General features: G+C 38.5%; 1 long non-coding RNA gene across 1 annotated transcript in view; it reads left to right on the top strand.

Moving 5' to 3' along the window:
* Positions 1 to 4,120: 4,120 nt before the first annotated feature.
* LOC123380895 overlaps positions 4,121 to 26,609 on the top strand; it is a 36,323-nt gene continuing 13,834 nt past the window's right edge. The window contains exon 1 of the long non-coding RNA XR_006587267.1: positions 4,121 to 4,659. This is a non-coding gene — a long non-coding RNA (uncharacterized LOC123380895). The remainder of the gene's footprint in view (positions 4,660 to 26,609) is intronic.

Here is a 26,609-nt window from a genome sequence, read left to right as displayed (position 1 = left end):
CCATTTTCTTTTGATTGGGTAACAGATGACAATTGACAAGAGAATAGTAAGCTACGGTAACACAGAAAATAAAACGTAAAATTTAACATTTATGTATTTCCAACTCTTGGTCACATGTCAGAGGGGTTTCAAAATGATTAAGTGGGGAATTTATAGCTTTGAACAATCACATCTACAGAAGTAATATTAAAGCTTTCAAAAGGATGAGAGATGGAAATAATTGCAATCTAAGGTTCTTTTCCTACATAACCTGCTTCACTGAAGAATCACCTCGAACACGTGTATGCTTGCTCATGACCAATTTTTGAGAAAAGGGACCCTTTCAGTGACGTTAGAAGACAAGACTGCTTTGTGAGTACTCAAGGAGGGAGAGAACTTTCTACAGTGTGACAAACCAGTAACAGGGGTTCCATGTGTATACGTTCACATTCCAGTCATTTTGCGTTAAATGTATGATTTTGATAAACCCCAGAACTTTCCATCATTTGCTTCCATGACCTTGAAATCAGCAGCCAACAAGAATAACAGGAGGCACCTGACACTTACTGGTTACGTTTTTGTGTGTCAGTAAGTTTTATTAAGAAAATAAGCCAGGGGCGCCTGGGTGGCGCAGTCGGTTAAGCGTCCGACTTCAGCCAGGTCACGATCTCGTGGTCCGTGAGTTCGAGCCCCGCGTCAGGCTCTGGGCTGATGGCTCAGAGCCTGGAGCCTGTTTCCGATTCTGTGTCTCCCTCTCTCTCTGCCCCTCCCCCGTTCATGCTCTGTCTCTGTCTGTCCCAAAAATAAATAAACGTTGAAAAAAATTAAAAAAAAAAAAAAGAAAATAAGCCAGATGTTATAGAGCATTGGATACATCTTTGTTGTGTGACAGCATTTATCGAGTCATGGATGAACGTGTGTATGAATAGACAAGGTGAACTTCCTGTCTTTAATGTGCCTTGCAGGAGAGACAAACAGGACGTGAGATAGATTACACACATATCTTATTACATAACATGGCCATGCAGATATGTGTTGTGTACGTGTATGTGTATATTTATATAAAATTTAATACATATAAATTAATATGTATGTACATGTGTATATATGACTTAGTATATACACAGTTTTATATATATTGCATTTACGTAGTTACAATTTATATATATATTGCATTTACATAGTTATCAATTAGCATTGATAAAGGATCATCTATAGTATATAGATGATTTATATATAACATAACAATATAGCTATTATATTTATATAATCTGTATAAATGTGTATATAAACATATGTATATGGTCATATGTATATCAAAGCTAATTGATAGCTGACATCTAGATGTGCAATTCCCGAAAAAAAGTAATGATTAAAATTTGTTTTGAATCCTGTACAAAAAAACTAACAGTTTCTATGCTTCCACCAAAATGGAAAAGAAATAACTGATAATTCAGGTGGGATTTGAGGACGTATTAATATTTCTGGTTTGCCTAACATAAAAGTCGCATATTGTCCTACCTCTGTGCCGAGCAGAGGTCTGCAGGTATGTCCTTGCAAAGAAAGAGATAGACACATATGCCTGAGTATTGACCGGGCCTGGGGGCAAGACAGCCTTGCAGAGCAATCAGGGGATTTCTGGAAAAGAAGTGAGAGGAGGGCCTCCTTTGGTTTAATGCTTGGATGAGTCCTTGTCCTATCGTGACAAGGAAGCAGCAGTGTGAGATGTCAGGACCTCAAGGACAATACCCAAGGAGCAGGGGTTAAGAGGCTGTAGGAGTGACCTAGGAAGAGAGAGAGGGAGGTGAGGAGAGAAGAGGGAAGAAGGATGTAGGACGGAAGCCTGCCCCTTGTGCTGGTGAGAAGTTGTCAAGAAACCATAGGAGCAGCTAGTGTTCACATTTGAATTCTTGATCAAATGTTATGGCAGGGTTATCTCCGGTTTCTTTTTACCCGAATCTCCAGTGAGGTCCACTTTACATCAGCATTATATCAGTCATGATTGGAATGAGAGCCAGAAACCGAGGGCACATGAACACCAGGAATTCACAGATACCTGGGGAGAACATGGGACTGAAGAGATGGGATTTTGAGCCAGCTACATCTTAAGGGTTAGGGTGACTTTAGTTGGTATTTGTGTTGCAATAATATACATTTAAATAAAGCACTTTTCCTCTTAGATCCAGGCTGCTAGGAAACTACAATGTGAATGTTTTGCCATTCTCTTGCATTCCTCCTGTTTTCAGATGGTTAATATTCATTTACTTATTTATGTATTTATTTTTTAACTTTTTCAACATTTATTTTTGAGAAAGAGAGAGAGAGAGTGGGGGGGGGGGAAGAACAGAGAGAGAGGGAGATACAGAATCAAAAGCAGTCTCTAGGCCCTGAGCTGTCAGCACAGAGCCCAACATGGAGCTTGAACCCACGAACCATGAGATCATGACCTGAGCCAAAGTGGGATGCTCAACCAACTGAGACATCCAAGCGCCCCCTTAAAAAAAAAACAACTTAATGTTTATTCATTTAACTATTTAGATTTAGAAGGGGCCTCACACAGAAAAGGATAAGTTGACAGAGAAATAAGAAAAAAAAAAGCTGTATCTGGATGACTGGAACTTCTTTCTCTGATATTTCAAATGGAACCAAGAAAGCATACTATTTGGCATTCAGACCAGGAAATTAAAGTAAGAACAGAACACGAAATGTTAGGTTAGTTAAATAACTTTTGCAAAGTGGAAATGAAAGGTAGAAATATGAAAGTAGAATTTGTTTGGGGCAAGAGTTTTTTAATAAGATCATAGGTTGAACCCATTCATAATGGTGGGTGGAAATACATTTTACGCGTGGAGTAAACATCAGTATCACTGGATGACTTTTATCTGCTGGTTCTGTGATAGGTGCCAAATATGCAACTATGAATGAGGCATAGTATGTGTCCTTCACATGCTTGAAGGACAGAGAGGTACCAAATGGTAGGTCTCATAACAGAAATGGAGTATGGAAGCTTTGTGGTGTGCTCGCTTAGAATGTAGGCTTTGGAGACAAGAAGACCGATCATTCTCTATTTGTGAGTCTGCGCTAATTATTTCCATGTTACAAGACTCAGTTTCCACAACTGTCAAAAGGAAGGCAAGGTTATTTACTGGATAAAATAAAACTGAAAGTGGGTCAAAGCCAAGTAACTTGATTGGCCTTAGGTACCAAGTTTAGGGGGTTCGTTTTTGCAATAGGGCAATGATCCGAGATTTGTTGGTTTTTGCACGAACGAACAAGATCATATATGTAGTGTGTTCACCATCACGCCATGCACGTAAGCTCTCAGCATTTTTTTATAAGGTGATGATAATGACAATGCTGATGATCCCTGGGGTGGGGGTGGGTAACTAAAGCAGACTTCTCTAAAAAAGTCACTCACAACAGAAGATTTTTGAAGTTGGCTTTCAGTAACAAGGCATCAAATCACATTTATGAAGGAAGTATGTGGGCATTGAGATAGAGTTATCAACATGTTAAGAAAAAGAGCATAAGAGTACTCCATGTTGTACTATTTCCCTCTCAAAAGATGAGGCATTAACCATGCAAAATATTTGGTCACTGGGAAGATGGATTAAGGAAAGGAAAAAAACAAACAAACAAACAAACATAATGTAGAGTTCAGATCAGGAAATCTCCTGACAGTCTTGACTCATTCATTCTTTCATTTGCTCACTTACACGTTCAAACATATGTTGATGGTCTATCCAAGTATACTATTATACTATAGTAGTATAAATACGATCTGAGAATTGAGACAGAAGCATCCACATTTTGGGTGTATTCTTTAAACATGGATAATCCCAAATGAGAAAAAAATCCTAAAGTACGTACTATGGCACGATGAACAAGGGGGGGGGTAGGTGAAAATTGGTAGCATTCTAAATTTTTTTTTTCAACGTTTATTTATTTTTGGGACAGAGAGAGACAGAGCATGAACGGGGGAGGGGCAGAGAGAGAGGGAGACACAGAATCGGAAACAGGCTCCAGGCTCTGAGCCATCAGCCCAGAGCCTGACGCGGGGCTCGAACTCACGGACCGTGAGATCCTGACCTGGCTGAAGTCGGACGCTTAACCGACTGTGCCACCCAGGCGCCCCAAAATTGGTAGCATTCTAACAGTAAGACACAGTTGAGGAAGAATTCACTCAGTTACCTGATGGAAAGTTATGCAGCCATAGTAATGATTGTCCAATCACTCGTTGAGCCAATTATATTATGAACACCTACCATGTGTCAAACACTGCGTTCACAGCTAAGGACATAATGATTGAGACAGAAAGAGTCTCCGCTCCAAAGACTTTCAAGTCTACTATCAGCCACAAATTGACGTGGAACAAATAATTACCCCCAGAAATATTTATTTTGTGTGTCACTAAGTTTTATTAAGAAAATAAGCCGGTTGCCGTAGAGCGTAAACAAAGAAAAGGAACAATCTGATCTACAGAGGAGTAATTAGTGAAGGCATTTCTAGAGAATGGCTGGGAGTTCGTAGAACACAGGGCATTACGACATCAGAAGATGGAAAGTGGTTTATGAATGGGATTTATATGGTAAGATGCAAATGTGCCCCTGCTGTGATTTCAATGATGGGCTAGAGAAATCCTAACATTTATGGAACCCGAATATGTGCCAGGCACTCAAGGTAAGTGTTTTACATTTATTCTCTTCTTTAACTTTTAAGTAAGGCAGCGATGTGTGTTCACTAAAGAGTTGAATTAACTTGTTCAAAATCACATAATAAGAGGTACAACCAGGATCCAAAACAAGATAGTGTGACTCAGAGCTTTTAGTCTTGATAAATACATTTAGACAAGAATATGAAGATAGTTTCATTTATTGGAGAGGCAGGATTGCAGCCTATATTCTTCAAGTCTCATTGTCCTTGATGGTGTTTTACTATTTTGGCAAGAAATAACAGTTTGGCCTGATTAACATTTGCACTTTGCTACATTAGCTAAAGGGAAATACTGCAGTGGTCTATCCCTTCACACCAAAACAAAAACAAAACAAAATTTAATACAGGGACTTAATTTCTCAAAAAAAAAAAAAACCTTTTTAAGTGTTCATTTTATCAAAATAATAATAATATACATATATCCAGATGGTACTATTGGAGCGATAATCAAATACGTGATTAAGAAAAAAAATGATGCGGGGCGCCTGGGTGGCTCAGTCGGTTGAGCATGCGACTTCAGCTCAGGTCATGATCTTGCGGTCTGTGAGTTCGAGCCCCGCGTCGGGCTCTGTGCTGACAGCTCAGAGCCTGGAGCCTGCTTCTGATAGCTGTGTCTCCCTCTCTCTCTGCCCCTCCCCCACTCATGCTCTCTCTCTCTCTCTCTCTCTCTCTCTCTCTCTGTCAAAAATAAGTAACATTAAAAAAATTAAAAAAAAAAATGATGGTCCTCTGCCCATCGCCCCAATTTTGTTCTATTCATTCACATTTTTCAGCTGTTTCTAATGTAATTGGCCACCACATTCCCAAATAAAATGCTTAGAAAACTATTTCTTGATTTTTAACTTTTAAGTGATATCTATTACTTTTCTATTATTGAGGTTGAGATTTTAATCTATTTTATACAATCCTCATAGCCATTAATTCACATAAACTACCCCCTTCCGATCTCCCAGTATACTTACAGCACCTTTTCTGGTAAATTAATAATCATAGTATACAGTAATATGACTATGCAAATATTACAATAAACCAGTGTATTACATTATGATAACACGTCCCTGCTTATACAACTTTTAATCATACACGATAACAACAAAAGAACAACCCTTGTTTGTTTTCATTCACTTAAGTAAGCACCCAGTTGTTACAACCTTCCTTTTATATTTGTGTTAAAAGATATGATTAAGTAATATTCATGCTGCCCCAGTCCAAATCTACTTTGAATTCAACTTGGTCTTGGGTTTGAGTATATCTGGTATCTCTTGTATTTGAATAAAAAATGTGTTAAAGTTTAATCTCAAGTTCCATAAAGTTATCTAAGATATTAGATATATAAATACACACACACACACATATATATGATATAAAGTTATCTAAGATTATTAACTTATTTTACAGTCTGAAATCACTTGGAACTTTCCTTTACAAAATAAGCACCAGTAAGTTGAGATAAGGAAATGTAAAATTAAAAGCTAGATCCCAATAGCCAAGTGGTACGTTCAATATTTCTCCCAACTGGCCCCTGAGTGTGAACTGACGGTAGGTTGAGCGACAAAGACGAGGAAGCATTTTTTTTTTCTTCAAAGAAACATCTGCAACCAATCACATAAAAGACAAGATGACAGGGACACTTAGTGATGGGGCTATGCTTTTGCCAGCATTTTACTTAGAACGATCTTTCAAGATTCCACTTAGAAACAAAACGGGCGCAAGGAGTATACCGTTCCTGTGAGATGTAACACCCGGGTAGGCTAAGCTATGTGAGAAATGTATTTACGTATGGGCTTGAAACCCGGGGCCATTATCAGACTATCCAGAGCTACTGACACTGTTGCTTGATCTCTTCTCTCAGCCTTTCCCACCCACGAAAATTCTTTGCATTGCTTGTGTATTGAATTTGCTCGTATTGAATTTACATCAAGATGGTAATTTATGAAGTGAAAAAGCCCTTGCTCTGGATTTGATTCCTTCTTGCATTTATTCATTTTATTTTGGGCCTCATGCCTACCTTTTTTTTTTTTTTTTTTTTTTTTTTTTTGCTTCTCTCCTAGTCTCCCACACTCTTTTGGTCATCTTTGCAGCTTGTGGAGAGAATCCTGAAAGTATTATGATTGATAAAGGCTTTTGACCAAACCCACAAACCACGGAATTTAATACTTGGAATTTAGGTCTTTGTTCCCTACCTTTATACATGGTGATGATATTTTTATTTACATGTTCTATGATTCATATGCCTAAATAACATGATTGTGTGTAGGGCTGAAGTCCTCCTTTGTTGTTTTCCATAATGGCAAAATTGGACTCGTGATCAGTATTTCTTTTTTTTTAAGCGTTTATTTATTTTTTGACAGAGAGAGAGACAGATCATGAGCGGGGAAGGGGCAGAGAGAGAGGGAGACACAGAATCCAAAGCACACTCCCGGCTCCGAGCTGTCAGCTCAGAGCCCCACGCGGGGCTCGAACTCACGAACCCCAAGATCATGACTTGAGCCGAAGTCGGAAGCTTTACCGACTGAGCCACCCAGGTGCCCTGAGGTCAATATTTCCTGAAAATAGAAAGCCAACATGCAGTTTATAAGACATCAACAAAACATGATAAAAAGAGACAAAAGAATGTTATAGTGCGATCAGGAGCTTTGATTCCCCAAAGCTGTCTGCATGGACTGGTTTCAGATGCAGACCTAACCATCTGACTTGAAACGCCACAATTTAAATTCATACACGTTTTTAAGCTAAGTATGTCATCTCTGAGTGTATGAGTTTAGAAGTACTCTATGTACCCTGTCCATCTATAAAATTCAGATAATTACAGCCTCTTCCCTTTATTGCTGTAGAGCACTTTATGGAGATAAAAGTTCTGAAAAATAATGTTGTCCTGATTATCATCCAGGCACACTTACAAAAGAGACTCTGTTCTTTCTAGTTGTCTCGTTTCTCAACACCTGTGCTTCACAAGGCTGCTCGGTTCAGTACTTAGTCACATGTGCTCAGTCTGCCTCTGGCCCACCAACTAACTCTGCGGGAGGACAGCTGACATTTAATTTAATATATAGTTTAATCATTTTACCCTTTGCACTATATATATATATATACACACATACTTTATATATGTGTATATGTATGTATATGTGTATATATACTTTGTACTATATATATAGTATATATATACACATATACATATATGTGCTATATATACTGTATATATACAGTATATATATATACACAAACACAGTATATATACAATATATATACAGTGTGTATATATATGTATATATATACACACACACACATATATACATATATATGAGACACTTAACAGATAGTTTTTCTTATATAAAGAAAATCAGAGAACAACCTGAGGAAAGAACAGGTGGCAAGGTCCTGAGGGAAAGGGAGAGCACAATGTCATGGGTAGACCAGAAGCTACAGAGGGAAGTAAGCCAAAGAAAATTCCTTTTGATGGGGATGTCTAGTTTTCAATCTCTGATTACAGTTGTAATACTTGTATGTGTGTGTGTGAATGTGTACGTATGTGTGCAGAGACAGAGGGAGATACATAAAACATTTAGCACCATATCAATATTATTTTCAATTTGTGAAGACCTACTGTATGAAATCATAGCTTTCTATTAAAAAAAATCAACAAAAGAGTTTTTTTTCCATGTAGCTATATTGTATTCCAAATGATAATGATATTAAACTATGTAGGGAAGAAAGCTTATTTGTCTCTAAATACCTCGATTTTGTCATCTCTAATATACACATTTAAGTGCATTCTTTCTGCTGTCTAATGAGTGAACATTCCCCACCAGGGCTGGAATGAAAGTAAGACACTTAGGTAGGGCACAAAATTTAAGGGCCAAAACGATCAAGATTTTGTCTTTTGTCTTAGGCTCCAATATGGCTCTGTATTGCACTGTTTCTTAATTTAAATACATTATGATGGGGCGCCTGGGTGGATCAGTTGGTTAAGCGTCCGACTTCGGCTCAGGTCATGGTCTCATGGATCGTGAGTTCGAGCCCACATCAGGCTCTGGGTTGACAGCTCAGAGCCTGGAGCCTGCTTCACATCCTGTGTCTTCCTCCACCCCTGTTTGTGCTCTGTCTCTCAAAAATGAATAAACATTAAATAAATAAATAAATAAATAAATAAATAAATAAATAAATTTTTATTTTGTGTTTATTTCGAATTTTCCCATTCATCTCTATTTAAAATATTGCAGTAAAATATTGTTTATTGTGATTAGTCATTTTTTGATGTCTCAGATTTTGAGCTTCAGATAAGTGCCTCACTTGTCCAAGTTTTGTTCCTCAAAAGATAAATTCCTTTATAAGAAAATAGTGACGTCTCCGTTAACTCAACCAATAGGGAAATGGTTTGTTTAGACGATATATTTTCTTTCTAGCTGTGATGAACAATATCACCTGTGAGAAATGGGATTTATGACACTCCCTCCCAAATTGCTAAAGGGATCTTTCTCCATGGAACACTCGTTCATGTGTGCAAAGTTTTATGGATTGATCTCTCAGCCTTGTACTTTAAAAAATACTTTCCTAACCACAAAATTTTAATCTACTAACCAGATGTTAACCACAATGCTAGTGTTTTTGAAAAATACTACATAAAAAAAAAAGTGCACAAGATTTCCGGTTTCAGCACCAACAGGTAAAAAGCTTGGAAATCATTGCTCTCACACTCACAGTAAGAGAAAAGCTGAAAAACAAAAACAAAAACAAAAACCTTAAATCAGAGGCTTTTCTTGAAGCCATCAGAGAATTAAGTTTGCAGCTGCCACCACCGCCCCACCCCACCCCCAAATCTGGTGATACAAGCAAAATCAGGGAAACATAGTCAAGACGAGCTTACCCAGAGCAGAAACCACTGAAGGCACAGACTAGTGGACACAAAGAGTGATTTGATGAAGTGTGGGAGGGTGGGTTTGGACTAGAACAATAGTGAGGGACTTCTGAAGGCTCAGTCTCTGTGAATCCTCCATAATCTCTTGGAATTTAACTGAATGGACCCCAGCAAGTTCTCATGCAGGGACAAGAAAACTCATCTCGTGTCTTTGTTATGAGGAAAACACTATTTATTTTGAAATATGCCCACTCTTTTCTATAAGAAGAGCTTACTCTCCAGCGAAAGAAGTCACCAGAGTGTTGTCTTACAAGGTTGAAGGGCAAACCCAGCTCCAGCCAACTCTAGCCTTCCTGTCTCACCTAAGAAAGGGGGTTAGAGGGGTGCCTGGGTGGCGCAGTCGGTTAAGCGTCCGACTTCAGCCAGGTCACGATCTCGCGGTCCGGGGGTTCGAGCCCCGCGTCAGGCTCTGGGCTGATGGCTCGGAGCCTGGAGCCTGTTTCCAATGCTGTGTCTCCCTCTCTCTCTGCCCCTCCCCCGTTCATGCTCTGTTTCTCTCTGTCCCAAAAATAAATAAAAAACGTTGAAAAAAAATTAAAAAAAAAAAAGAAAAAAAAGAAAGGAGGTTAGAAAAAAGGTAAGAAATAGTTGTGGAAAACACAGCCAAAGGACACAAAAAAGCTGAAATGTAGTCATAAGATTATAGAATGCTTCCACTCCCCCACTCCTTACTGTCACCACTCCTTACTGTCACATTAACGGGGTCCTGAATAATTAGGGTGTATTCAGACCCAACAGCTACAAAGTATAGACTCTGTTTACTAAGGAGTCTCTATGGAAACCCCAACCCAATAGAGGAGACAAAAACATGGACGCCACAGGAAATGTTAGTCTCTGACCCCTACAGTCACAGCAAACAGTAAGCACAGCCTAAGTCCTACCCAGATAAGTATAAAATCTCCCACTGAAGACCCATTTGCCACAGTTCCTTCCGCTCAGTATATCATTTTCGGCTTTCAAAACATAATTACAAGGCATCTCGAGGACGGAAACAGTTTGCAGAAACGAAGCAGGCCAGAATCAAAAATGGAAGAGATTTTGGAATTTTCATGTCAATATTTTGAAATAACTAATTAATATGCTAACGTGTCTAATGGAAAAGTGGACAATATGTAAGAATACATGGGTGATGTGAGCAGAGAGAGAGGGTGATGTGCCTAAGAAATAATCAAAAGGCAATGCTACAAACCAAAAACATTGTAGCAGAGAAAAAGAATGCCTAAGAGGCTCCTCAATAGGCTATATGTGGCTAAGGAAATAGTATCACTGAACTTGAAGTAATGTCATTATAGACGTTACAAACTGAAATACAAATATAAAGGAGAACGAGAACATGATAGAGAATAAAAGAGAATGGGAACATGATATCCAAGAAAGTGGGATATTTTCAAAAGATGTGACATACACATAACTAGAATACTAAAAGGAAAAGAAAGAAAGAAGAAATATTTGAATTGAAAACAGCCAAGAATTTTCCAAAATTATGACAGATATCAAAAAATAGAGTCATGAAACTCAGAGAACACCACACAGAATAAACACCAAAATATCTATACTTAGGCACATCACATTCAAACTGCAGAAAACCAAAGACAAAGAGAAATTTTTGAAAGATGGAAGAGGAAAAGCCCATTATCTTTAGAGGAAAAAGACCAACACACTTCTTATCAGAAACTATTCAAGCAAGAAGAAAATAGAATGGTGTATTTGAAATGCTGAAAGGAAAAAAATAACCCACTAACCCTGAATTCTATATAAAAAGAAATAAATCTTCAAAAATGAAGGAAAAGTAGGGGCGCCTGGGTGGCTCAGTTGGTTGGGTGCCCGACTTTGTCTCAGGTCATGATTTCCCAATTTGTGAGTTTGAGCCCCACATCGGGCTCTGTGCTGGCAGCTCAGAGCCTGGAGGCTGCTTCGGATTCTGCCGTCTCTCTCTCTCTCTCTCTCTGCCCCTCCCCCACGTTCTGTCTCTGTCTCTGTCTCTCAAAAGTAAATAGACATTAAATTTTATTTTAAAAAATGAAGGAAAAGTAGAGACTTCCTCAGACAAATAAAAATTGAGAGAATTCACCACCAGCAGACCTGCCCTGGGAGAAATGGTAAAAAATGTTCTTCGCACAGAAGGGACATGTTATAGGTCAGAAACTTGGATCCACATTTTAGAAAGAAAAGAAAGAGAGAAAGAAAGAAAGAGAGAAAGAAAGAAAGAAAGAAAGAAAGAAAGAAAGAAAGAAAGAGGAAAGAAAGAAAGAAAGAGAAAGAAAGAAAGAAAGAAAGAAAGAAAGAAAGAGGAAAGAAAGAAAGAGAAAGGAAAGAAAGAAAGAAAGAAAGAAAGAAAGAAAGAAAGAAAGAGGAAAGAAAGAAAGAGAAAGGAAAGAAAGAAAGAAAGAAAGAAAGAAAGAAAGAAAGAAAGAGGAAGGAAAGAAAGAAAGAAAGAAAGAAAAAAGCAGTGGAGAAGAAATAAGTAAAATCTTTCATTTATTTTACTCTTAATTGATTTAATACAGAAACGTTCGCTCAAAGTAATAACAATGTGTTGTGTGATTTAGCATATGGTAAAGTGGAAATAATGAGAGTGATTTTGTCAGTGATGGGAGGGTGGATGTGGAATACTCTGCAATCAGACACCTGCAATACCCATAGAATGGCAAGAGTGTTATTTGAAAATAAAATTAAGTTAGTTATAAGTGCATATTGCAAACTTTTGGAAACTAGCTTTTTGAAATAAGTCTAACTGACATGCTGAGAGAAAACAGAATCCCATAAAGTGGTAAATTAAATCCAGAGAAGGCAAAAAATATAAGGAGAGAAAGAACAATAAATAAAAACCAGTTGCAAACATGGTAGCTGCTAATCCAACTATGTCAATAATCGCTTTAAATGTGAATAGTCTTAATGCATTAATTAAAGACAGGTTGTTACAGCGCATTTGAAAAAAAAAAGGCCCCCCTCTAAGTTGTTTATGAGAACCCCCCTTTTAATATAGAGACACAGGTGAGAAGAGGTGGGGAAATATGTATCATACTAACACTAATAAAAAGAAAGTTGGCATAGCAATATTAATTTCCTACAAAACAGACTTCAGCACAAGGGGAATTATCAGGTAAAAAAGAGAGACACCACATACTAATTAAAAAAAAAGTCAATTCTCCAAGGAGGTAGCATTCCTTAATGTGTATGCACCTAACAAGAGAAAATCAAAATACATAAGGCAAAATATGACACAGCTGCAAGGGAAAATAGACAAATCCACTATTATATCTGGAGAATGCAATGTTCTTCTTCCATTAATTGATATATCGAGTGGCCAGAAAATCAGCAAGGCCACAGCAGACCTGAATAGCACTATCATCAACTTGATCTAATTGACATTTATAGAATTTTCCATTCAAAAACAGTACAAATTCTTCTCAAGCTTACCTGGAGCATGCACCAAGATAGACTGCATTCTAGGCCATAAACATACCTAATGTCAAAGAATAGAAATCGCACAAAGTATGTTCTCTGGCCACAATTAGAATTAAATTAAAAACTGGTAACAGAAAGAGAGTCCGAAGATCCCCAATATATGGACATTAAACAACTCATTTCTAAATATCACATGAGTAAAGGAAGTCTCAAGATAGCTTTTTATAAAAATTTGAACTACACAAGATTTAAAACACTCCTTATCAAAATGTGTGTGATGCAGTGAAGGCATTGCTGACAGGGAAATTTACAGCATGGAGCACATTTACTAGAAAAGAAGGAAGATCTAAAATCAGTAATCAAACTTCCCTCTTGGGGCATTAGGGAAATCATAATTTATACCTAGAGCAAGTATAAAAAAGACATAATAAAAATAAGAGAAGAAAGCTACATTGTAGAAGATAAATGTAGAACGTGCCAAAGCCTGATAAGAAAAAAAAAAACCTTCTCGAACTAATATACAACTATAGTAAAGTTGTAATTTACAAGACTGATCTACACACATAAGTTGTTTTCCTATACACCAGCACTGAACTATTGGAACTTGAAATTTAAAACAACACACTAGGGAGACCTCAAGGCAGTTAGACATAAGTCTAAGAAAATATGCACAAGATGTGTATGAGGCAAAATACAAAATTAGGATAAAAGAAATTAAAGAAGGCCTAAATAAATGGAGAGAAATTCCATGTTTATGTATATGAAGACTCGATATCATTAGGATATCAGTTCTTCCCACCTTGATCTATAGATTCAACACAATCAGAATGTCAGCAAGTTACTTGGTGGGCATCAACAGACTAAATCTGAAGTTTATAAAGACAAAATGCCGGAAATACTTATCCCAATATTGAAGAACCAAGTTGGATGACTGGCACGATCAGCTTCAAATACTACTTTAACATTTAAGTAATTGAGACAGTAGAGTTTTGGCGAAAGAATAGATAAATAGATTAATGGAACTGCACAGAAAGCTCAGAAAGAAACACCCATGAATATAGTCAACTGACCTTTGACCAAGGAGCAGAGCTGAAATTCATTAGAGAAAGGATTGTCCTCTTTACAATGATGCTGGTACATTCATGTTTAAAAAAATGAATCTAAACACAGTACTCAAACTTTCACAAAATTTAACTCCAAATGGATCATAGACAAGAATGCAAATTTCGAAACTATAACACTTGTAGAAGAAAATGTAGGAGAAAATCTAGGTGACTGAGGGCACAGTGATAACTTCCTAGATATAACGCCAAAAGCATGGGCAGAACAGAAAGAAAATGATAAGTTGACATTTATTAAAACTAAAGTTTTCTGATCTGTTAACGACACTCCCCGTCTAGCGGTAGCCCGCATAACAAGACACAGTACTCATTTCAGAGCTGTGTCTTAGACGCTGTGGCAGAGACCCAAGTCATGAGTGCTTAAAACCAAATTTAGAAAACGTGGTTAAGATGGCCAGTGTTACATAATGTGTATTTTGCCACAATTAAAAAAAATCAAATTTAGAAGCTTAAAAGTGCAATGTTAGTTTCATATAAAAAAGTCAAAGCACATTCTTTTCTTCCTGCTTACTTTAGCACATATCCATTATGTACCTTACAAAGAACATTATCTTCTGCCAATCTCTCTACCTGTATGGGTCTCGGTTTATTCATTCTCAAAACAGGCTTTTGGGCGACAAATCGTTAAAACCCTGTATAGCTCTCTTGTTCTTTGATTCATACGTAGCATATTTTTCCAAGACCATGTGTGCCAGTTTGGGGAGAGAGAAAGCTTATTTTTTGTATGTTCAGTTTCAAGAACTTGAATTTTTGCTATTATATATTGATGTACTTAAGGCGCTTTCCTTATGCAAAATTAGAAACTTTTATAGATTTCAAAGACTATTCTCCCCCAAAAGCTTGATGTCTCGCAGCCTATAGCTGCAGTTACCATATTGATATATCAAATTGGAATTACTCAACTAATCAGAAATTGCACTGAATTTTTCTTTAATATTATTACATATGAAAATATGTGGAGCAGAATACTAAAAGTGCCGACCCTAGTGGGAAACAGATGGCCTCAGCAGTGTCATTGAGGCGAATGTAGACATCTTAAGGTGTGTCAGAAGCAAAAAAAAAAAAATTCATTCATAGTTGGATACTTATTGAAATGAATGCAATGATTCTGGGTTCAGTTGGAGGAATAAAATTCAGATCTCTATAAGAAAATCAACAAATCTGCCTAAAATCTAAAAGTAAAGATGCTAAAATAGGGATTTTTCAAATGCCTTTTAGTTCTCAAAGAATAGAATCCCCTTTTAAACTTTCAAACCCACAGTTCAAGTTCCTCACATCTGGTTTTAGATAAATTTCTAGGAATGTGTTATTCAACAAAGCGCAGCGCTGAATGACCTGACAAACACAATATTTCTCACATTAAAAGACATACAAATACGAGGGTATTTTATACTCGTATCTGCTCTCTCACCGTTGTAATTTTCCACTTATCAGTTAAAGACACACTCATCCACATAGTAGTTACGCACATGGGGGCTTGTTCATGCATCCGTTACTAAAAATCACCCTGTTCTCAACCTAATAGGACAGGGAATAAAGGTTAAATATACAGTCAGCACCCATAAATGCCTGGAAATACAATTGCAACCGTGGATGACAGCAAAGCGACTGAATTGGCAGGAAGGGGGAGTGATTTGAGGAAACGTATCTGCAAATTCTAGTGGAGCAGAAGAAGGCAGGGAAGTGGACAGATTGGACAGATTGGAGATGGAGATGAATGAAACTACCTTGTCCAAGGCCACTGATGAAACTACCTATGATGATAACGATGGCACAGAACAACAAGCAGGGCGATGAATCAGGATGTTAAGTAGCAATCGGAAGAAGACGTCAGCAGTGCTAAATTTTGTCAGATTTTCTCTCTGGTTCTCGTAGAGACACCCTGCTCTGATCCCACTGCTACCTGGCAGCCTCGGCAGCCATTCAAAATGGCATCTCTTCCAAAAATGTTCTCTTCCTTCCGCCCAGTGTGCAGGGCTAGGATATTAGCCTTCCAAAAGCAGAGCGTTCATCGTGCTAATTTTCTCTTAATAAACCTTCACCGTTTCCCTAAGACAGACTTTAAGTCCCAGGAATCTGAAACCTCTACTCAAACACTCAGGTGCCTATTCATTTGTGCCCCAACTTCTTAGGTTCAGTTTTAGGTTCCTAAAACCCTCCGTAGACATGTGCTGCTTTGCACTGCTATTCTTTCCACTTGGAATAATGCTTCATATTTAGTGTTCACACTGAGAATATGTTTATTTAGCCATTTCTGGTGGATTTGCTTATCAAAGTGCAATTGATCCTTCTGCCAGACCCGTCAAAAGCATGCCTCTGTTCTGACGCCCTCTCAGTCATGCTAGCCATGCACCATCATTTTGGTGACACTGAATTTGCCTTCTTGTCACATACCAGCTGGACACAGAGTTTTTCCTAGGTGACACTGGAGGTTCTTTAGGAGAGGAGTTGCTAAGCCTTGGTCAAACTTGCACCCCCCGCCCCCGATGCCTAGCGTAAACCTGAATTATCTGCGAACTGAAGTAATGAGATGAGTGAATCTCTTTCCGGAGAAAAGTTTTTTCAGAGAGGGAATAGTACTGACTAACTTTCAGCCTTTCAGGCTGAAAGAACAGGGATAAAGAAATCCTTGGCAAGGTTGGAGAATGGCAACATCAAAAACAACATTTTTTCCTATCACAATTTCATCTGTAGCCAGCTCCACTTTGAAAGTGTATTTGGTCTTTCAACAACTGAGATCAAACTGTTGAACTAGGTTGGTTGTTAAAGTTAAAATTGTTAAGTTTCATCCATTTGATCACTTTCCCTGAATTTAGTTTTCAATTATACTAAGAATACGTTGGTACAAATCACTCACAATGCTTGGATTGTAACTTTTGTCTTTAAAAAGTTTTCTATCAGAAAAAGAGATGATTTTTAAGACATTATAGAGTATCGATATATATTTCAACCATGAAGCCTTTCTTGCCCTGTTAGTTTTGTTCTAGGATTTATGGTTGGTGAACTTGATTTAAGATCAAAGAGTTAAAAAAAAATCACATAAATCGCTCCAAGAGCAATATCATATCCAGACTAACCTGTCATTTTGGTTCCTTCACACATTTTTAAAAGAATCAAATGCACAATGTGGTTTGGAAAGAAAAATGGTGTAAATGTACATTCCAGGGAAAAATCCACCACAGCCTTATTTGTCCTTGCTGAATTATTTTCTTGTTTATTTATTGTCCTACAAATTCATAAAATTCTGAGAAACCATGTGTAATAAAGTGCAATTACAGAGTAGCATGTCATTACGGAAAATATGGCACACAATTGGAACATTTTGCTGATTCTAAGAAGATTATACTTCACGTTATTCATGCACTTCACTGTCTCTGCCTTGTATGGTGGTGATTTTGTACGTGTTTTCGCTCTTAGATTTGTCCATCATTCACGCACCAGATGTAGAAAGGATCTTCTAGAAAGTGTTCTCTTCTTCACACACACCTACAGTGTCCCTTGCATAAGGATAATGACATACGTGTTGCCAGAGACAACAGGAAGGAATACAAAGCAAAAGCAGGAGCAGAGAGAGGTGACGGTGGTACCCGTGGCTTTGGGGCGTGTGCCCCGCTCTTCTTTCCATGGGTCCTGCCATGTGATGTATCTATGGGCACTGCTTACTGAACACTAGAAAGCTCTCTAGACTAATTACCTACATTTATTACCAGGCTGGTGGAGGGAAGTTGAGTCCCGAATTTGGCAGACGGTTGCAGATAATCTTACAAAAGACTGTAACTTAAGAGTAGGGATAATCATGAGGCTCCTTGATTTGTTCTAAACCAGCTACATCCAAAGACTCATAATGAAATGAGGACATAGCAGTTTATGGCAGGTACATAAGATCTTTCCTTCACCATCAGAGCTGGGCTGAATTTTAAGTTTTATATCATCAGGTCTATTTTAGAGTTTTCCATTTGGACCACATATTCTCCTATGTTTATAGAAATCGCTTAGGGATGGCCCTGAATAAATATTTCCCCAGAAGGGCCTGTCTGCTTTTAACTCTGTCTACTGTTTAACTCCTTTCCCTCTTAAATGTATGAAGAGCATAAACTGTTATCTCATTTGATCCTACTTAAACTCCCTGTCCTCTCTAAATCTTTAGAATGGGGATAAAAATAGTACCTGGTCCACAGAATCGTTATGAGGATTGTTAAATAAGCTAATATTGGCAAAAACACTTCAAAAAATGCTTTAATATATAAACTCAACACGTTTTACTTTTTATTTTGAACAAAATTAAAATTTTAATTTGTTTTCTTTTTCATTTCTCCTTGGCTTGAATTTTATTACATTTTATTTTTAAGTATATTGGAAGTCATGGGTAGATGTAAAAAAAAAAAATCAGACACTACAAATAAAATACACTTTTTCGGCTACCACGCACCCAGTCCTTTCAGTGGTGGCCATCATCACCTGAATGCATCACTTACCACATATTTTCTGCCACACTCTAGTACCGTACAACTTTCTTACATATTTTTACAAGAATATCATACCATATATAAGACTGGCTCTGGAATATCCATTTTTTCTAATGCAAATTGGATGGAGATTCTTTTTTTTTTTTTCAACGTTTATTATTTTTGGGACAGAGAGAGACAGAGCGTGAACGGGGGAGGGTCAGAGAGAGAGGGAGACACAGAATCGGAAACAGGCTCCAGGCTCTGAGCCATCAGCCCAGAGCCTGATGTGGGGCTCGAACTCACGGAGCGCGAGATCGTGACCTGGCTGAAGTCGGACGCTTAACCGACTGCGCCACCCAGGCGCCCCTGGAGATTCTTTTTAAGTCAATATATAAAGATCTAACTTACTCTTTTCTAACTGCTACATATTATTCCATTGAATTATTGAGAAGCTAATAATTTAATTACCAATGTTTCTTTTAAATCTTGAAAGATCTTGATTATTAGGGAGGTCATGAAGCTTTGAAAATGCTTGCCAACTATTTGTCTTTCTTTATTGCCAATTGTGCATCCCCAGAGAGTCCCTCCTCTTATTTGGTTGTTCCCATTTTTCTTACTGAATTATAGATCTTCTTTATATGATGTGCGCAAGAAAGCATTATTTTTTTCCTTTTATGTAACAAATTCCTTTTCACACGCTGTTTTTTAATTTTATTTTAATTTATGGAGGTTCTGCCATTTAAAATTTGTAATTTCAGGAGCTCCTGGGTAGCTCATTCAGTCAAGCATCCAACTCTTGGTTTTGGCTCAGGTCATGATCTCATGGTTTGTGAGTTCGAGCCCTGCATGGGGCTCTGCGCTGACAGCACAGAGCCTGCTTGGGATTCTCTCTGTCTCCCTCTCTCTCCCCCTCCCCCCACTTGTGCACTCTCTCTCTCCCGAAATGAAATAAATAAAATTAAAAATTTTTAATTTTGATGTCTTTGAAGTTATCACACACACACAAAACCTGTTTTCTAAAAATCAGTTACTGTCTTCTCTTTTTCATGTTTTATTAATAGCCTCTTTCTACTTTCTTGGGTGTATTGCTATTTTTTCAGGTTTTGTTTACTATTTTTATATACAGTTCAATAATCCATTGTGAGTTAAGACTTGTGCAGGGTGTAAAGTTTAAAGTTTAGGTCTAGAGTTTTGTGTTTTTTTTTTTTTTTTGACATACAATGTCCCCTTGTTCCATCACCATTTTTGGAAAGACTATCTTTGCTCCTTTGTTAAGGATCAGTTGATTCTATGAATCTAGATCTATTTCTGGACTCTGTATTCTTTTCCACTAGTCAATTTGTCTCTTCTTTTACCAATACCACACTTTCTTGATTATTATAGTTTTAGTACGTCTATCGTTCAGGTAGCGTCAGTCCTCTGACGTTGTTCTTACTCAATACTAATTGGAGATTCTAGGTATTGTGCTCTCCGTATAAGTTTTGGAATCAGTTTATCAATAGCCACAAAATAACTCAATAGGATTCTGATTGGGATTGTATTGAATTTATAGCCCAAGTTAGGAAGTATTGACATCTTAACAATGTTGAGGCTTCTTGTTCATAAACATGAAATATCTTTCCACTTATATATTCCTGCAGGCTATTTTTTTTCTATTAAAGTCCTTAGAATATTAGTCATAGTTAAATTCATGTTCCAAATCCATCAGTAATGCCGTATCTGAGTCTGGTTCTGATGCTTACTCTTGTCTGTAAACTGTGGTTTTCTTCCCATTTAGTATGCCTTGTAATTTTTTTTAAGATAGCCAGAGGTGAGGTATTTCCACTCCCTGGGTGAAAGAAACTTCAATAAACAGGCCTTTAGTAATAAGGCTGTAAGGTGTAGGGGGAGGGGAAGTGTTCTATAGTCCTATGATTAAGTTCAATCTCTTAGTAATCTGTGCTTCTTGGCTACGAAATTTACAAGGATTTCTTAGGTAGGACAGGATGACTAGAGGAAGCTAGAGTTCAGTATTTCCCTTCCCCCCAGTCCGTTAGGCCCTGATAAAAATTCAGGAATTAGACTCTGGTTCAATAATTACCCTTCCAAATTATTCCTTTTCCCTTTCCCCCTGCTGGAAGCAAGAGGGGATCCTTCTCTAATCTTCACTGTTAAAACCTGGTAGAGCTTCAAGAGATAAAACTCACAGTGTGTTCTCTATCCCTGGCGTTTTTAATGCACAGACTTTTCTAGACTGAGTCTCTGGAAACTTGTCAATTATAATTCATGTTTACATACTTTGCCACTGGTTCCCACAGAGGTTTCTCCCTGGGGAGTTTTGCTCCAGTAAAGTTATAATTCTCTGTATTTTGTCTGTCTTTCCAACCTTGGGGGCAGTTTGCACTGTGACCCCGTTTCTCCTATGGATCTAAAATGAGTTGATTTTTCACTTTGTTCAGCTTTTTCATTGTTGTCAGGATGAAATGGAGACTACAAGCACCTTACATGCAAGACTAGATACAAGGCGTCTCCTAATTTGCTTCATATGCTGTACTGTTTAGCATTTAAAGACTCATGTTTGTTGTATCTTAGTGTATTTTTCATGTTAACACTATTATTAATCCTTCTTTGTTCGTTTTCTTACTGTGTCTTAAATTTTACCTTAATATTAAGAGTGCTACTTCTGGGGGCGCCTGGGTGGCTCTGTCGGTTGAGTGTCCGACTTCAGCCAGGTCACGATCTTGCGGTCCGTGAGTTCGAGCCCCGCGTCAGGCTCTGTGCTGACCGCTCAGAGCCTTGAGCCTGTTTCAGATTCTGTGTCTCCCTCTCTCTGACCCTCCCCCATTCATGCTCTGTCTCTCTGTCTCAAAAATAAATAAAAAAAATAATAAAAAAAAGAGTGCTACTTCTGCATTTCCATTTTTTTGTTTTCTCATATCCTTCTATTTTGTAAGTCATCCTATTTAGTTCTTTATCCTACAGAGGTGCGGTAATGCAGAAGTTAAAACCATGGGCTGTTGAGCCACGCTGGCTGACTACAAATCCTGTACTTAATGTTGTATCACCTGGGTGTCGTGGGAACACTGTCCCAGCACATACCAAGAACAAGGAAGGTCTTCCGGTTTTGGGAGAAGTCTAGAACAGTAAAGAGCTCTACAGTGGGTTCTAGTTGCAGTGAAACAGCCCCACTGCTTGGGCAACATAGCCTAGCAGATTCTGTGGTGTTAGAGACCTTTGGGGGTTTGGAGCCTGGCCAGGTAATGCCAGATAATGCACAGAATTAAATATCACTTGGCAGACGACTCCTGACACGCCATTGGGCTGGTAGAAACAGAACATCTCACCTCAGGACATCAAGGAACCGTGCAGCCAGGGATGGATGTCCAAAGTGAGCTGGGTTGTGAAGCCCAACGAAAACAAGATGGCATAGGGCATGCGGGATTGTGTACAAGCAAGGTCAGAGAGAACAAATAAACTTCATGAGCATATAAGCCAGTTCCCCATCTCTCCACCAATGCCTAACTATCATCTCTTTCTCAGCTGACACCTCTAGCCCCACAGGCGATCCCTTATGACTTGCTTGACAAAAAGGGAAAAGATAGAGATGGGCTAGCTAAATATGTAAGTGCAAGTTGAAAGACAACGCTCAGGGGAAAGCCTCAAACGGACAATGTTTTGGCCACTACGCTTGGTTATCTGCTTTGCGTGGAAAGAGTATTGGCCTGAGGTAAGAATATACATAGACTCCTGGGAAAAGCTGCAAGTCGTTGCTTTCCAGGCAAAGGCCTAGAAGCTAGAGGGCAAGGTATTCTGGAGAAGCAGCATGTGTATGGACCTGTGGGAGCAGGCACGAAGTATGAGGATTTTTTGTATCATATGTCAGCGCCAATTAGTGAACACCCACCATGGAAAAAGTGCTAAACAATGAAGTAGACAAAATGACTCAGCCAGCTGTCGTTAGCCTTACCAATGGCCACTCCAGTGCTAGCAAAATGAATTCAGGAAATAATTAGCCATGATTTCAGGAATGGAGGTCATGCCTGGAACCAAACATGAATTCCCATTCCTCAGGGCTGGTCTCTTATTACTGCCACCAAATGGCCAAACTGCCACCAAGAGAAATGAGAGCCACGCGCCCAGTGTGGCACCGTCCTTTAAGGAAACTACCACCAGTTGTGCAATTTGGTTACATTAAATATTTCCTACTATGATGGGAGCAGGGATTCAATCTGCCCCAAATCAACCCATACCGTGGGTGTGGGTTTCTCTTCCTGCCCCCAGGATCCTGGCCAATAAGCCTCCCGGATGCCAGTCTCTGCTTCAGGGTTTCTGGAGACTGAATTTCTGTGTATCCCTCCCAAATCCATATGTTGAAACCTAAACCCCAGTGTGATGGCATTTGGAGGTGGGCCTTTGGGAAGTGATTAGATAACGAGGGTGGAGCCCCCTAAATGGGATTAGTGCCCTTATAAGAGAGATTCCAGAGACCTCCTTCTTCCCTTCCCACATGTGAGGATGCTGTCTTTGAACAAGGAAGCAGGCCCCGGCCAGACACAGAATTGGTAGGCAATTGTTACTGGACTTCTCATTCTCCCGAACTGTGAGAAATATATTGTTGTTTATAAATCATGCATCCCATGATGTTTTGCTGTAGGAGCCTGCACTAAGACGAGAATCTCTATTTCCTAGGGAGACCAACCCAAGATATTTGGCCTGGTCAGCGTCTTCATTTGTAAAGTGGGGACACTCAGAATTACGTAGATATTTAATTAGAACACAGATTAGATACATTTAATTAGATAACTGATGCTTGAGTAACGTCTAGTACAAGTTGATTCCTTTTTAGAAATGCACGGAAATGGTCGTTACTCATTCGTTTTTTTGTAAGAGGCTTAGCACATTCACATTTTTTGTGATGATTGACATATTTAGGCTTATTCAGTCTAATGAGGGAAATAATAGGAACACAGAAAACTATGACGCATTCATTGAACAAAAATCTTTCAATGCTTTGTACTCTGCTCAACACTTTTTACAAATAGGTGAATACGAGCCAGCACATGTTCTCAAGAAAAAATACTTTCTAGTTAACAGTGTTTCTTAAGTTTTTTCAGCATGAAACACTATAAAATACTGTACTTTTGTAAAATAATAGACACAAATTATTACCAAAAAATGCACTCATTTTATTTTTAAAAATTTTTTAAATATTTATTTTTTGTAAAATAATAGACACAAATTAATACCAAAAAATGCACTCATATTTTATTTAAAAAAATTTTTTTAAATATTTATTTATTTTTGAGACAGAGCACAAATGGGGGAGGGGCAGAGAGAGAGGAAGACACAGAATCTGAAGCAGGCTCTAGGCTCTGAGCTGTCAGCACAGAGCCCAACGTGGGGCTCATGTGAGTTATAAATGGGTTACTATTCACAACTTGGAAACATTAGTCTAAGTGAGAATATGATAAGCATTATAAGAGAAATAAGGCAAAACCTACCATATAAGAAAATGATACAATTATTGCCATCTGTGAGGTCAGAGAAGTCTCCATGAGAAATGGCATGAGACCTCAAAGGACAGTATTTAGGATACACAGCCATAGAAGGACTGGCACTCCAAGTGGTTGGACGCTGTGGGAACAGTAATCTTGCAGTAATCTCTAAAATGAGCAGAGGGCAAGTGTAAAGGCTTTAGAACCAGTCTAGGCATCACTGCATGTTTCTTGTGAGGACCCAAGGAGTCTTAACCCAGAGATGTATTTCCTGGCTTCTTGGGTTTGGGGCAAAATTTCTATGGCAGCGCATGTAACAGTTTGGCTTCGTCTACCTCTCCAGCTACCAGCACGTGTTATTTGTCCCCTCACCCCTATGCTCTAGCCACCCTGGTCTTTCAGTGCCTTGATCACTTCCCACCTTGTCAATCTCATGGGTGACTTACAAGTAAGAAATATGACATCCTTTGGTAAATCAAGTATGGGTTTGATTCCCTCCTATATATTTTATTTTATTTTATTATTTTAAAAAATTTTTCTTAATGCTTATTTTTGAGAGACAGAGAGAGATGGCGTGCGTGAGAGAGGGCAGAGAGAGAGAGAGAGGGAGACCCAGAATCGGAAGCAGGCTCCAGGCTCTGAGCTGTCAGCGTAGAGCCTGACGCGGGGCTCGAAGCCACAAACCGTGAGATCATGACCTGAGCCCAGTCGGACGCTCAACCGACTGAGCCACCCAGGCACCCCTCTTCTATATATTTTAAATTTACTAATTGTGACCTTTGTAATGGTACATTTCAAACATGGATAATCATTTTCAAAGCCCTCACATCATTTTAAAGTTTCATTGGGTCTGATATTCATTTATCTTTCTCACACAAAAATCATTTAAAGGGGAGCCTGGGTGGCTCAGTCAGTAAAACCTCCAACTCTCGATTTTGGCTCAGGTCATGATCTCATGGTTTGTGGGATCGTGTCCTGTGTCGGGCTCTGCAATGACAGCACTGAGCCTGCTTGGGATTCTCTCTCTCCTTCTCTCTCTGCCCCTCCCCTGCTGGTGCACTCTCTCTCTCAAACATTGAAAACAATCATTGAAAACCTAGTAAAGCATCCATGCAGTTAAGATTAGAATTTATACACTTGAGTGCCGATTATGAGAAAATAATGAAAGCAATCAAATATGGTTTTACTTCAGCTTCAACACTTATTAGCTGACCTACTTCAAGTCACTAAACTTTCGAGAGATGTGGTTTCCATTTCTGTACAATGGATATAGTGATAAGACCTGGCTTTTTATTTGAGATACCTGGACAAGAGCTTATGATTAGGCTTCAAAGAGTCTATTAATTCTGAATTACATGAACTATTTTGATATGGGGGCATGTGTGCAAAATGGGGAAGAGGAAAGGTCTATAAAAATGCTGTCCCACAGATATATCAATAGATCAGCCACGTATGCACTTTTAAGTTTGTTTGTAGCCTTAAGAAAGTAAAAAGAAATTGTGCCATTTACTTTAATTGTATATTTTATACTTTACTTAACTCAATATATTAAAAATATTATTCTTTTGACATGAAATCAACATAAAGAATTATTAACCAGATTTTACGTTCTTGTTTGTCTTGTTTTATTTTTATTTTTCAATTTTTTGTTTAAATTCTAGTTAGTTCGCATACAGTGCAATATTGGTTTCAAGAGTAGAATTCAGTGAGTCGTCACTTGCATATAACACCCAGTGCTCATCATAACAAATACCCTCCTTAATACCCATCACCCATCTAGACCATCCCCACCCACTTCCCTCCATCAACCCCGTTTGTTCTCTATCCTAAAGAGTCTCTTATGGTTTCTTTCCCCTTTTCTTTCTCCCCATCCTCCTGTATGTTCATCTGTTTTGTTTTGTAAATTCCACATATAAGTGAATTCACATGGTATTTGTCTTTCTTTGACTGACTTAGCATAATATACACTAGCTCTGTGCACATCATTGTAAATGGCAAGATTTCGTTCTTCTTGATGGCTGAGTAATATTCCACTGTGTGTGTGTATTATACACACACACACACACACACACACACACACACACACGTATATATATACTGCTATAAGTTCGAATCTGTGTTTTTGGATGCTTTGGGTAAATACCTAGTAGTGCAATTGCGGGATTGTAAGGTAGTTCAATTGTTAACTTTTTTTTTTTTTTTAATTTTTTTTTTCAACGTTTATTTATTTTTGGGACAGAGAGAGACAGAGCATGAACGGGGGAGGGGCAGAGAGAGAGGGAGACACAGAATCGGAAACAGGCTCCAGGCTCTGAGCCATCAGCCCAGAGCCCGACGCGGGGCTCGAACTCACGGACCGTGAGATCGTGACCTCGCTGAAGTCGGACGCTTAACCGACTGCGCCACCCAGGTGCCCCACAATTGTTAACTTTTTGAGGAACCTCCATACTGTTCTCCAGAGTGGCTGCACAAGTTAGCATTCCCCCAACATTGGATGATGGACCCCTTTCTCAGCATCATCACCAATACCTGTTGTTTCTTGTGTTGT

This window comes from Felis catus, chromosome A1 (genome assembly GCF_018350175.1).
Source record: "Felis catus isolate Fca126 chromosome A1, F.catus_Fca126_mat1.0, whole genome shotgun sequence".
In the NCBI taxonomy this organism is placed as follows: Eukaryota; Metazoa; Chordata; class Mammalia; order Carnivora; family Felidae; genus Felis; species Felis catus.
Note: the sequence above shows the minus strand (reverse complement) of the source record. Positions and strands in the feature narration are given on the sequence as shown.